At 35.1% G+C, this 14,740-nt stretch overlaps 1 pseudogene; it reads left to right on the forward strand.

Annotated features, from left to right (window-relative positions):
* Positions 1 to 4,690: 4,690 nt before the first annotated feature.
* Positions 4,691 to 5,746, forward strand: LOC131403925 (homer protein homolog 2-like; annotated as a pseudogene).
* Positions 5,747 to 14,740: the final 8,994 nt, after the last annotated feature.

Raw genomic sequence — 14,740 nt, forward strand, 5'->3', positions numbered from 1 at the left:
TTCATTGTGTATAGTTTATGAAAACCTAAACCAAGACGTGATTTTGAAAAGTTCTCAGCTGTGGCATAGCTTATGGAATAAGTAAATTCAAATTTTGTGTCTACCAATCTATCATTAAGACCTTCAAGGAGCAAAATAGTGTTGTTAACTTTATTATGGCACATAACATAAGCTCTAATAACCAAATCACAAAGTATGTACCAATAATCATCTGAATCAATAATCTTCTGAAACCATAAAATTCATAATTAGAATTCAAGTGGTGTGAGAGATTGGATACCAGCTTAAGAAAAAAGCACAAATAATTTTAATTTTTTAAAGAGTAAGTAAAATGTAGAAGACGTTATGAGGCATATTTGAAAATAAACCAAATAGAACAAAGACAAATAAAAATTTGCAAATTAAAACCACAATGAGATATCACCTCACACTTGTTAGAAAGACTATCATCAAAAAGATAAGAGATAACAAATGTTGGTGAAAATGTGGAGAAAACGGGAAGATGGGCACTGTTTGTGAGAATGTATATTTGTGAAATCACTATCCAAATAGTATGGAAGCTCCTGCAAAAATTAAAAATAGATCTACCATATTATGCAGCAATCCGTGCATATGGGTATATATCCAAAAGAAATGAAAACAGGATCTCAAAGAGATATCTCCATTTTCATGTTCTTTCCTGCATTATTCATAACAGTCAATATATGAAAAAAACCCTAACTGTCTATCAATGGGTGAATGGGTAAAGAAGATGTGGTATATATACAGAATGGACTAATAGTCAGCCAGGAGAAAGAAGGAAATTCTGCCTTTGTGACAACATGGATGGACCTTGAAGGCATTATGTTAAGTACGTCAGACAGAGAAACACAAATACAGTCATGTGCCGCATAATGACATTTTGGTCAATGATGGACCATCTACAGAATACTGGTCCCGTAAGATTAGTACCATATAGCCTAGGTGTATATCAGGCTATACCACCTATGTTTGTGTAGGTACACTCTATGATGTTCACACAATAACAAAATCACCTAATGATGCATTTCTCAGAACGTATCCCTGTTGTTAAGCAATGCATGACTGTATGGTATGCTATCAATTATATGCAGAATCTAAAAAAAGCTTAACTCATACAGAACAAGAGTAGAATGTTCATTACCAGGGGTTGGAGACTGGGGGTAATGAGGGCAAGTTGGTCAAAGAGTACAAACTGCCAGTTTTAAGATGAATAAGTTCTGGGGATCTAATGTACAGCATGATGATTATAGTCAATAATACAGAATTATATATTTGAAAGTTGATAAGAGACTAGCTCTTAAATGTTCTCTTCACAAAAGGGAAATGGTAATTAAGTGAAATATTGGAGGTGTTAACTAACACTATGTTGGTAACCATTTTGAAATATATAAGTATATCAAATCAACATGTTGTATACCTTAAATTTACACAATGTTATGTGAATTATATCTCAAAAATGCTGGAAAAATTACATGATTATATCAATTGATGCAGAAAAAGCATACGACAAAACACAACACCCCCTGATGATAAGAACGCTCACTAAACTAGGAACATAGTGTTCTTCTTCAACTTGATAAATAATATCTTCAAAAAAAACCTATAGATATCATATTGAATGGTGAGAAACTAGACACTTTCCCTCTAAGATCAGAAACAAGGCAAGGATGTCCCCTCTCACCATTTATTTTCAACATCATGCTAGAAGTCGTAGCTAATGCAGTAAGACAAGAAAAGGAAATAAAAGATATATTGATTTGGAAGGAAGAAATAAAATTATCTCCTATTTTATGTAGATGATATGATTACCTATGTAGAAAATGCAAAAAAATGACTAAAAGAGATTTTTAACTAATAAGTGTTAATAGCAACTTTGCAGAATAGAAGATCAATATACAAATGTAAATTGCTTTCCTATATATCAACAATGAAGAAGAGGATTTTGTAAATAAACGACACAACACCATTTACCTTAGCATTCAGAAAAATGAAATATTTGGGGAGAAATCTAACAAAATATGCACAAGATATATACGAAGAAAACTAAAAAGCTAATAAAATAAAGAAGAACAAAACAAATGGAAATACATTTCATGTTCACGGATAGAAAGACTCAATATTGTCAAGGTGGCATGTCTCCTAATTTGATCTATAGAATCAATACAATCCCACTCAAAATGCCTTCAGGTTATTCTGTGGATATCAAAAGCTGATTCTAAACTTTATAATGAAAGGCAAAAGACTCAGAATAGCCAACACAGTATTGAAAGAGAAGAACAAATTTGGAGGATTGACATTATGAAACTTCAAGAATTATTTTACACTTCAGTAATCAAGACACTCTGGCACTGGCAGAATAGACAAATATATCTGTGACATAAGTTAGAGAGGCCAAAAATAGACGCACATAGATATAGTGAACTGATTTTAACAAAGGAGCAAAGACAATTCAATGGAGAAAAGATATTGTCAACAAATAGTGCTGGAATTGGACATACACGTTAAAAAAATGAATCCAGGGGCCGGGCCATGGCATAGTGGTTAAGTTTGGCATGTCCCACTTCAGTGGCCCTAGTTCACAGGTTCAGAACATGGGTCTGGACCTAATCCACTTGTCAGCCATGCTGTTGTGGTGACCCACATATAAAAAGTAGAGGCAGAGTGACATGGATGTTAGCTCAGAGCTAATCTTCCTCTCAAGCAAAAAAATGAAGATTGACAAGTGATGTTAGATCAGGGCTAATCTTCCTTATTAAAAAAAAAAAGAAAGAAAAAGAAAAGAAAAAATCGTCTAGACACAGACTTCAAGCCTTTCACAAAATTAAAACAACATGAATAATAAATATAAAACACAGAAGTATAAAACTCCTACATGATAACAGCAAAAATTTAGATGACTTTGGATTTGGTGGGGCCGGCCCTATGGCTTAGCAGTTAAGTGCGTGCACTCTGCTACAGGCAGCCTGGGTGCGGATCCTCGGTGCGCACTGATGCACTGCTTCTACAGCCATGCTGAGGCCACGTCCCACATACAGGAACTAGAAGGATGTGCAACTATGACATGCAGCTATCTACTAAGGCTTTGGGGGAAAAAAGGAGGAGGATTGACAATACATGTTAGCTCAGAGCTGGTCTTCCTCAGCAAAAAGAGGAGGTTTAGCATGGATGTTAGCTCAGGGCTGATCTTCCTTACAAAAATAAAATTAAAAAAAAATAAAAACATAACTAAAAATGAATTTTGTAATGACTTTTTAGATATGACATTAAAGGCACAATTCATGAATAAAAGAATTGATAAGCTAGGTTTCATTACAATTAAAGTTTCTTATTCTCCTGTAGACACTATCAAGAGAACAAAAAGAGAAGCCACAGACTGGGAGAAAATATTTGCAGAAGTCATATTTGATAAAGGACTGTTTTTCAAAAAATTCAAAGAAAACTTAAAAGTCAACAATAACAAAACATGCAAGCCGATTTCAAAATCTACATTCCCAGACACTAGCCAAGGGTGATCCTAATAATTAGGATTTTCTAAAGATAAGCAATTAGACCTATGTCAACTATATTGTGCAGAGTTATACAACAAATAAATGATCTTAAAGATGGTTATATGACTTTATTAAAGAGTTTTACTACTGTAGTCAAGTAGATAGACAGATGGACAGTATTTTCAACAAGTAAACAGAAGATACACGTTATTTTTAAATATCCAGAGAAATCTCCTTAAAAATGGAAAGATTTTAGGCTTCAAATTGTCAACAATTTCATGAAAGCAGAAACTCTGCAGTAGCCACTCTGAAATGACAATAGAAACTATCAATTAAACTGTAAACAAAAAGTAATATATGTAGTAACAAATGGCTGGATTTCATCGTTTCTTGTGGCTGAGTAGTATTCCATTGTGTATATATACCACATCTTCTTTATCCATCCATCCCTTGATGGGCACTTAGGTTATCAGAGGGGAAGTGGGTAGGGAGGTGGTGAAAGGGATAATTCGGCACAAGTGTGTGGTGATGGGTTGTAATTAGTATTTGAGTGGTGAACATGATGTAATCTATGCAGAAATATAAGTATAATGATGTACACCTGAAATTTATACAATGTTATAAACCAATGTTACTGCAATAAACAAAAAATTTTTTAAAAAGTAATATATGACCTCCAGCTGATTTCACTTAAAACATTCTTTTAAATAACTTCTGGATTAAATAAAATATCTAAATTAAGATTACTTTTAAGGAATCAGAGAACTGTTAAGTGGAAGCATAATGAAAGGAATCAAGGGGCCTGAATTCAGGTGACTAATTCTGCCAGTTACTAGCTTAATATGACAGGAAATTCGTGGATTCTGAACATTTTCTCTTACCCATCACTAAAATGAAGCTTTAACACTTTGATACTTGTGCACAACATAACATGACTTTCAAATACCAAAAATTAGTCACAATCGGGGGCCCTGGTGCTGGAAACCATGAGGATATGTAACGATACTGATTAGGGAGCTGGGCAACTTGATCACCTTGCCCCTGGTGGCACATTCCCTGCTGCACCTGGAGGTGGCGAGAGCAGCAGCTTCACAGAGTTGAGAGGTGCCAGCGCTGAGCCGTGTGGGCACAGGTCACCTTATGTGCTGCGTGGGGAGTAACTGAGAAAAGCAGTGCAGAAGATGAGAGAACAGCCCATCTTCACCATCCAAGCATGTCTTCCAGGTGGACTCCATCACCAAGAACTGGGTGTCAGCAAGTGAGCAGGAAGCCACCATATCCTACTTCTAGGTGTCACAAAAACAAGTATTGGATCCTAAGTTTGTAAGGAGCCAAAGTGATTATAAACAACACAAGCACACCTAATATTACTTTAATTAAAATATCACAGAAGTTTGGGCAGTGGACCAACAGTAGAGCCAAAGTGGTGTTTGGTTTGCGTTTTTCCCCTGAACAGCAGCTGACAAAGTTTGCAGAGAAATTTTAGGAGGTAAAAGATGCAGCCAAAGTAGCCAGAAACAAGTCCCAGGAGAAAATCAAATCCTTGAGTAATCATTCCCAAGAATCTGGGTGTGGAACTTCACCCTCTACTCAGGTTTACAGTGTCAATGGGGTACACAATGAAAAGGCCTCTCATATGGCTACCTTCCACACACAGCTGAAGTCTGAGAAGGACAAGCTGATTTGTGACATAGAGTGCTGCCAATGTGTAGAAATAGGAGAATAAGCTGCAGCCCCTGCAGGAGAGCAATATCTGGCTGCCCATGGCATTTCAGGAGTCAGTGGCTAGTGTGGAGCAGTGGAAGGGGCAGCTCTTTATCTGCCTTGAAGAGAATGACTGGCTATAGAAGAATATTGAAGACTTGGAAGAATAAAGCAGTGAGATAAACATAGAGAAGGAGAAGAATACCGAGTTGAAGAGAAGAATTGAGGATCTGGGGTCAGAACTCTGAGAAAAGGAGACAGGGTTAAAAGACCTCTGAAAACAAAGTGAAATCAAACCTCAGCTCATGTCAGAGTGTGAATACATCTCTGAGAAGTTAGAGGCAGCAAAGAGCGAGAATCAAGAGCACCTGGAAGACCGAGTGCTTTCTCTAAAGACAGTCACTAAGGAAAGTAACTAGCAACCATGCAACCTGAAGGCAGAATTGAAGAACCTCCTAGAGGTGCTGGACGGGAAGATCAATGAACTCCATGACTTCTGTGTAAGCCTCTCCAAGTTGGAAAAGGACAACTAGGGCAGGGATGAGACCACATGAGTCCCAAGTGTGTGTGTGAGACAAAATAGGACTAGGACATTCTCCTTTCTGTGTTGCTTCTGTAAATGCAGGTGCAATTTGTTGTGTTTCCAAGCCAGTTGTGTCACCTGCTCTCTCCTCTCCAGAATAGAAATCTCCTCTTGCTTCTCTGGCCTTGCGAGATTGTGGGCAACCGGAAGATTTCTGGAAGAAGTTAGATTTCTGGAAGAAGCTAGATTTCTGGATCTAGCTTAAGGATCCAGAAATAAGTCTGCCTTAAATATTTATGCAGTCACAGCAGGGATATTTATATCTTCCTTTTTTTTTTCGGGGAAGAAAAGTAGCCCTGAGCTAACATCTGTTGCCAATCTTCCTCTATTTTGTATGTGGGATGATGCCACAGCATGGCTTGATGAGTGGTGTGTAGGTCTGCACCTGGGATCCAAACTTGTGATCCCTGGGCTACAGAAGCAGAGCATACAAACTTAACCACTACACCAATGGACTAGCTCCTATATATTTCTTAAGGGTTATTGCAACCATATTAAATGAAAAAAGTGTTTTATAGTCCAAATATGAATATCCTTTACACCTGCATTTTTAAAAATCATGTTCATAATATTTGAATGCCTACCAGGCACCAGTGCATGAGATGTAGAGATGACAATTTTCTTCTCAATAGATATCGAAATGCTTTAAAACAACCACTTAGTGGAGACTTGTCCAGTGGAAAAAAGTTTCTGGTGGGTGCATTTTCTGGCACGGGAATCACTTGCATCTACTTTATCCCCTTCCTACCTGCCCTCAGTTTATGAGGTTGTGACAATGACTCCATTCTTGGTTTTAATTTCTGAGCATATTGCTGTGCTGTGGGAACATGAAGTTTTGGTGCTTAGCACAGTATTTGACAGAAAGTAGGTTCTTATTAAATATTTGTTCAATTAAACATAAAAATATAATAAGCACACTCTGCAACTTACAGTCATATGGTATATTGCAGGGTGTATGTGCCTCAATCAAGAAACTCAAGATTTCAACAACTCAAGGCACTGTTACCTCTCACAAAATATCTGTGTGAAATATTTTACTCATGTGCATCACTTCGATGTCTGTAATTTTGAAGAACAACAGAGAAGAAATCTCTTTCTGACAATGGAAAATCTTTAGGAAGTTACAATAATCATTAAAAGGTCCCACAGAATTGAAATGAACTTGTGGGAACTTTACAGGAACAGAAGTAAACAAAACAAATTATCCAGAGTAGTAATGAAACAGGGAAGTCAGTTCTTCCTCCAGATGCTGGGTGATCACACAGCCCTTCTATCTGGGTGGGGCGTCCACCTTGATTCCAGAGCAACTCAAATCAAACAGATCCAGACAAGAGCAATTCCCCATGGAAGGTCTCCGACGTGTGAGAGCACAATAGGAAATTAGGAAACACACAGGAAAACAACTTAAGGAAAAAGGGCCTGTAAAAATAGATGTTAGAATTATGTTTAAAATTTTAAAACAAACAAAAATGGAAATATTGGAAATCAAATAATGAGGAAAGATAAAAAAAATACTTGACAAACTATACTTGGAAAAAATATATAAATTAACGAGTTAAAAATATTTTAAGTTAAAAATTTTAATGTATGGCTTAAACATTAAATTAGATCAAGATGATGAGAAGATGAGTGAACGGGAATATTAAGCAGAGTGAATCCATTCAAAGTGCAGAACACAGAAAGACACAGTCGAATGCAACACAACTTCAGTTAGAGAGACTTGATGACTGCAGAGAGAATAAAGAAAACATATCTAACTGCATCATGAGATTTAGAGAATATATAAAGGGAATGCGCCTTGACGTCAATCTTAACAACAATGTTTTGGATTTGACAGCAAAAGCACAAGCAAAAAAAGAAAAAAACTAAACAATCTGGACTACTGAAACTAGAAATCTTCTGCAAAAAAAAGAAAACCACTAAAAAAAAAAAGGAAACTTATGGAATGGGATAAAATATTTTCAAATTGTATGTTTGATAAGAGGTTAATATCCAAATTACATAAAGAACACAGAAAACTCAATAGCAAAAATAAAAAGCCAAACAAGCTGATTAAGAAATGGGCAGAGGAAGATATGCAAATGTCCAAGTACATGAAAGGCGCTCATTATAACTAATAATCAAAGAAATCCCACTAATATTAGGCAATCCCACTTCTAGGTATGTATCCAAAGGAGATGAAAACAGAATCTTGAAGAGATATCTACACTCTCGTGATTATTGTAGCATTATTAACAGTAGGCAAAATATGAAAACAATCGAAGTATCTATCAACAGATGAATGGGTAAAGATGTGGTGTATACCATAGAATATTATTCAATCATGAGTAAGAACAAAATCTTGCTATTTTCAACAACATGGATAGAATACGAGGGCACTATGCTAAACAAAACAAGCCAAAGAGAAAAAGGCAATGCCTGATATTGTTTATATGTGGAATCTGAATAAAAAAGTCAAACTTATAGAAACAGAGAGTTGAAAAGTGGGCTGGGGTTGGGGGAAATAGGGAGATGTTGGTAAATGAGTACAAATTTTCATCTCTAATACAAATAAGTTCTGAGGATATAATGTAAATCATGGTGACTATGGTTGCTAACACTGTATTGTATAATTGAAACTTGCTAAGAGAGTAGAGCTTAAATATTCTCAACAATAAAAGGAGATAAATGTGTCAAGGGATGGATGTGTTAATTAACTAGATGGGGGGATCCTTTTACAATGTATAGGTATATTAAATCATCATAATGTACACTTTAAATATATTACAACTTTATTTGTCAATTTTACCTCTATAAAACTGAAATTTAAAAGAGAGACAGAATGAAAAGAAACAATGAAATAAACAATTATCTATATATTTCTAAAATTGAAATCAGACACGGGTCTTTCTATCCATAAATGTTTTGCATCATAAAATAAATAAATAAAGAGAAATAGTGGAACAAAAATATGAGTCAAACGTCCTAACACAAAGAGAAGAAACATGCTTGAAAGTAGTAACAGGAGAGATATCCTACAAAGATGACAACGAATTCTCCACTGTTTTTTTTATTTTTGGTGTTTTTTTGGTGAGGAAGATTGGCCCTGAGCTAACATCTGTGTCAATCTCCGTCTATTTTGCATGTGTGATGCTGTCACAGCATGACTTGAGGAGCAGGGTGTAGGTCCATGACTGGGATCCGAACCCGTGAACCCCAGGCCACTAAAGTGGAACACATGAACTTAACCACTATGCCACCAGGCCGGCCCCTGAACTTCTCCAGTTTTAATAGCCATAATCCATAGAAATAAAACATTAAGTGTTCAGGGGAAAAACATATTCAAGCTAGAATTCAATAGTTAGCTAAAATATTTTAAATGAACAAGTGTAAAACAAAATAATTTCACAAGTAAAAATTTGATTTCCAAAGAAGCTTCTAAAGTGTACACTTGAACATGAAGAAAAATTTTCCCTCTATGAAGATTTGAAAATCAAAATAAAAGTGTAGGAAACTTGTAAACATATGAGAATATCCAAATAAGTTGAATACAGAATGAAATAAACACAAAGAAATTTCTATCACAGGTTTGGGTATCTAGATATATTAAACTATAATTCCATACATTTTAGTTAAATCAGAGGGCAAAATCTGTGCTAGCAATAATTTTTATTTTTTTTTGCTAGTGAATAGTTGCCCTGAGCTCACACCTGTTTCCAATATTCCTCTTTTTTTTACTTGAGGAACATTAGCCCTGAACTAACATCTGTGCCAATCTTCCTCTATTTTGTATGTGGGTCATTGTCTCAGAATGGCTGATGAGGGCCGTAGGTTTCCTCCTGGGACTGAAACCCATGAACCTGGGCCACCGAAGTGGAGCACACCAAATTAACCAATACACCATGGTGCAGGCTCCTAGCAGTAATTTTAATTGATGACAGAGGATCTATTGTCAAGACTAATTTTCATTGGAAATGTTAAAAATTGATGTTACCTTTACAACCTAATTTTTTAAATGTTGACTATGCTTTTGTCAGAACCGATTAACACCAAAGCATAGGAAGCAGCATAGAGATTGAGCACAAGCCACTGGACATCTGAGAAGACTGGATAATCTTCTCATAACAAGGATGAAGAGGATGAAAAGATGATGTCCACTTAGTACATGATCACAAAGAAACTCACCAGCAGAAGGATGGTCTGGGTGGCCCTTTTCTCTCTAGAGGCTTTTGGGGAGAGGCTGTTGCTGTGAATGTGCTGGGGCCATAACGGATGCCTGAATAAGTGAATCATCATATACATACTTGGGACCAGCATAATTCCTACAAAGAAGTAGTCTCTGGATATCAGAGTGGGAAACAGGCCACTGATGAGTAGAGATCACTGGGTAAAGTGAGCAGTGTTTACTGAGAATCAGAAGATTAGTCTGGGTCACATTGGAAGAAGCAACAGTGTACATCAGGTTACCATTGCAAGATACACATAAGGACCATAAGAAGAAGAAAATATGCACAATTTAATTTGTGAATTTATGTTTCCACCTAGACAACCAGGATGTGCCTGGGCTGATGGTAATGGCCGAGAGCATGCTCAGGAGGACTACAGATGGAGATACATCTAATCACCCTGCTTACAAGAAAATACACCTTACATTTGCAGTCCTTCCAAAAATTTAGTTACTAAAATGTCTGGCGACACCAAAAATACTAAAATGAGAAGCATCAGTATGCACATGAGGGTCAGGGGACTGTTGGTGAAGTATGTAGACTTCTGCCTAAGACACAGAATTGTGAAGATTCAGAAGAAAAGGAGGAAGCTGTTCATTGAGGATCCAATGCCAGCTTGGAAAAGAAGCTTTTCTTAATGGTAACGTGAGTGGAAAGTGTGTTCATCTTAATGGCAAAGATGAAACGTATATTTTGTTTGTCTGAAAAAAATAAAAAACATCAACATTATTTATTTCTTGGTCAAAGTCATATTTATCATAATTTTTATTTCATCCAATAATTTTTGATATATCCTAAATATCTCCTATAAATTCTAAAATAATCAGCCTCACTATTATTTTACATGTGTAATATTATAATAGATTTGAGAAATAATAGGTATGTAAAACCTACATATTACATTTTGACTCATAATCATGTCTGAGTAAGGTGTCCACTATCTATACTTCTTTAATTCCTGGGTATTCCTGTTTAGTAAGCATTTCTTTGCTATTTTTCCTTCTTTTGTTTAATATTTACCACCCATAACAGTGATAGGCACAGAAAAATTATTCAGTGTTTTTTGTGCAAGTGAAGTGAAGTAAGTGGGAAAAGATTCACCAAAACAAAAGAGAATGTTTCCACGTTTTCTGGAATTTGTAAAATTCTGACTTATTTTCTATAACCAACGCTTGGGAGAGATAATGGAGTAATTTCAAAAATTTTAAGCAATTTTTGGGGGATTTCAAGTGAAAGGAGACTGGAGTCCCTTAATGTCAATCTGTTTTTTTAAAAAGTCCTAATGGGACATGACAATATTCAAATCCTATATTTGTTTACTGTTACTTCTGTAATAATTTACTAATAACTTGATGATTTAAACAACAGAAAATTTTTATCTACAGTTTTGGCAGTCTGAAGCCTGAAAAGATTTCACTAGTTTAAAGTCAAGGTCTCTGCAGGGCTACATTCCTATATGGAGAGTTTAGGGATAATCTATTTCCTTTACTTATCACACTTATAGAGGCCACATATTTCTTGGCTTGTAGGCCCCTTATAATTTCAAAGCCAGCAATAAACAATTGAGTCTTTTTTACATAGCATCACTCAGGCACTGTGTCTCTTGACCCATTGTTCCACAGTTAAGGCCCTTTGTGATTACATTGTGCCCATCCAGATAATCCAAGTTAATCTATCTTAAAGTCAGTTTATTAATAACTTTAATTCAACCTACAAGTTTAATTCTTCTTCAAATAATCTAATATATTGATAGGTACTGAGAAGCAATATGTTGATATATTTTGGGGGCTATTATCATGCTTAGCATAAGTCCTCTTAATATTATCTCCTCAAAATCGTCTTGACTCTCTCTCAGGTTAGTTTCCATCTCACATACCCTTTATGAAAACTCTCTTCATCTCAGTAGGGAATTTCTAAAGTTCAACTAAATTATCAAGAGCATAAACACAACTTTTCTCCACCTTATGATATCCATGTGGTGGCATCAAAATGAACAAACATTGATCCTTTTCTTGAGACTGTCCTTCACACAGGAACACACACCAAAAACTTGAAAAATACTTAGGTCACCAGTAGTAAAGATTATTCCCTTTAACTCTTCTGTTTTAAGTGATGAGATGTTTATTTATTTATTTACCTATTTATGTATTTATTTATTCATGCATACTTATATACATACATACTTTGGTGAGGACATTTATTTTCTACCCTCTTAACAAATTTCAATTAAAAAATACAGTGTTATTGACTATAGTTGCACCCTGTTATACATTAGGTTCCCAGAATTTATTTATCTTATAACTGAATGTTTGTACGCTTTTACTAATTTCTCTCTATTTCCCCCACACCACAGTCCCTGGAAAACACATTCAACTCTCTGTTTCTATAAGATTGAATGATTTTCTTATATTTTTCACACATAAATGATACCAAAGAGTATTTGTCGTCTTTCGTTTTGCTTATTTCACTGTGCATAATGAACTCCAAGTTCATCCATGTTGGCACAAATAGAAGGATTTCCTTGTTTTTAAGGCCGAATGACATTCTTTTGTATATGTATCTATATACAACATGTGTATATATATCACATTTTTTATCCATTCTTCTGTCAACAGACACCTTGTTTCCATACCTCCTTTAACTCTTAAGCAAGATATATCTAACATCAGAACCTATTGTGAAAATTTCACTAAAGAATTTTAAAAATTATTTTCATGTATCACTTTCCCTGGATGCAAGCAGCAATATTGTCTCCAATTAATTCAATCTAGAGTTTAGAAAAAATCACATGTATAACATCAAAATAAAGAAAAAAACCTAACATTCCTTCATATTCTTCTTTTGAGGTTGGTGAATGTTTGGTTGTGTTTTCAAGGTTACTTGAAGTATAAATATAAATGTGAAGGCAACTTTACCGTATTCGTTTATTACTTCTAAAAGTTTTCTGGTGGATTCTTTAGGGTTTTCTCTATATAAAATCATGTCATCTGCAAATAGTGACAGTTTCACTTCTTACTTTCCAATTTGGGTCCCTTTTATTTCTTTTTCTTGACTGATTGCTCTGGCTAGGACTTCCAGTACTATGTCAAATAAGAGTGGTGAGAGTGTGCATCCTTGTCTGGTTCCTGTTCTCACTCAAGTGAGGCTCCTGAGTTAACTGATGCTGAGCCTGGATTGGGGAGGACAATAGATCCCATGAATTGGAGTTACCAGGCAGAATACAAGGGGCTTACTTACATTTCAATTTCAGATATAAACAAATATTTTTTTAGTAGAAATATGTCCCAAATATTGCAGAAAAATTTTGCACGCAAATACACAAATATTGCCTGCTTATACACACACAAAAATTTGTTGTTTAACTGAAATTCAAGTTTAACTGAGTTTCTTGCATTTTTGTTTTCTGAATCTGGCAACTCTACTTTGGAATAATTGTGGGATTTGGAATAACATGGTACAGAATATGGAAGAAATAGAATAGGATAAATATTTATTGATGACACATGTAAGTTGATCAGAGTGTAAAGGAGAACTGGGCTTGAACTGATTCATAAAAAAATCATCATTCTTAATTTACAACAATGCACTCATGTTGAGAGGTACAATCAGGTGCTCATGGGTTTGAGAGTGAAGCCCCCGAGCACACTCAAGAGACAGACAATGCAGATCATGTTCATTTTTATTATAGTGTCTAGATTTTAGGTTATTCTCAAAATTCTATACCCCAACGAATATAATAACTGTGAATAACTATGGGAAAATAACACCATTAAATAAACCAGGAATGAAATACTGATCATAAAACTTATGGGCTTAGATCAGACACCTGAAGGAAAGAGAAAGAATGTAATGAAAGTAAGAAGTCATTTTTAAGAAACTAAACACTACTTTATGAGACAGCAAATATTTTATTTTGAGAAAATGAATTTTGGTAATTTTTTTCCACATCTTTATAACTACATTTTATATTTAGGATTGTTTTATTTATGAATGATACCATTTCTGTACAGGTCTTTGCACTCTGTCTGGTTTTGATAAAATTATATAACCTCCATCATAAAATAACATATCAGGCTTTACTATATTATTACATGAATCAATAATTTTATTTTCACCATCAATTTTGTCATGTTATATGAACAGCCTTGCAAAATCTGCTATGAGTGATTTTACATCAACAACATAAAGCCATCATGAGAATTGCAGGTGGCAAGTAGCAAGAGTTAGCAACATGGGAAACACAGTTGGCAATTTGGGGAAGGAAAATACTTTCCAATGTAGGTGAGTTCCATCAAAAGACCTTTATGAAATGTAACAATACTAGAAGAATATATAATAAGCATTACATACTTCTGAATAATTGGAATACATGTACTATTCTTTGGCAACTGAACAAAGTGTACGATGCAGTTGGAAGCACAATGTTTGCTGACAAGATAGTCATAATTGCAACCCACTTAATTTTCAGCTTTCCTGAGAAAAAAGACAAATTGGCAAAGTGTCACTGCAGAGGTCAGATACAGAGAAACAAATAAGGAGATGAACACTTATCACGTGGTACAAATTTTAAGAAAACTAGCAAATCGTGTCTGGAAATGTATTTTTCTACTTACAATCAATAAGATACCAGAAAAGCTTAATAATTTTTTTGTTTCCTAAGGGCTTGTAAGGTCTTCTAACATAACAACCCTGTGATTCACACTAACAATAATATGAGAGTTATAACAATTACTAACTAT

Source organism: Diceros bicornis, unplaced genomic scaffold (genome assembly GCF_020826845.1).
Source record: "Diceros bicornis minor isolate mBicDic1 unplaced genomic scaffold, mDicBic1.mat.cur scaffold_96_ctg1, whole genome shotgun sequence".
NCBI lineage: Eukaryota > Metazoa > Chordata > Mammalia > Perissodactyla > Rhinocerotidae > Diceros > Diceros bicornis.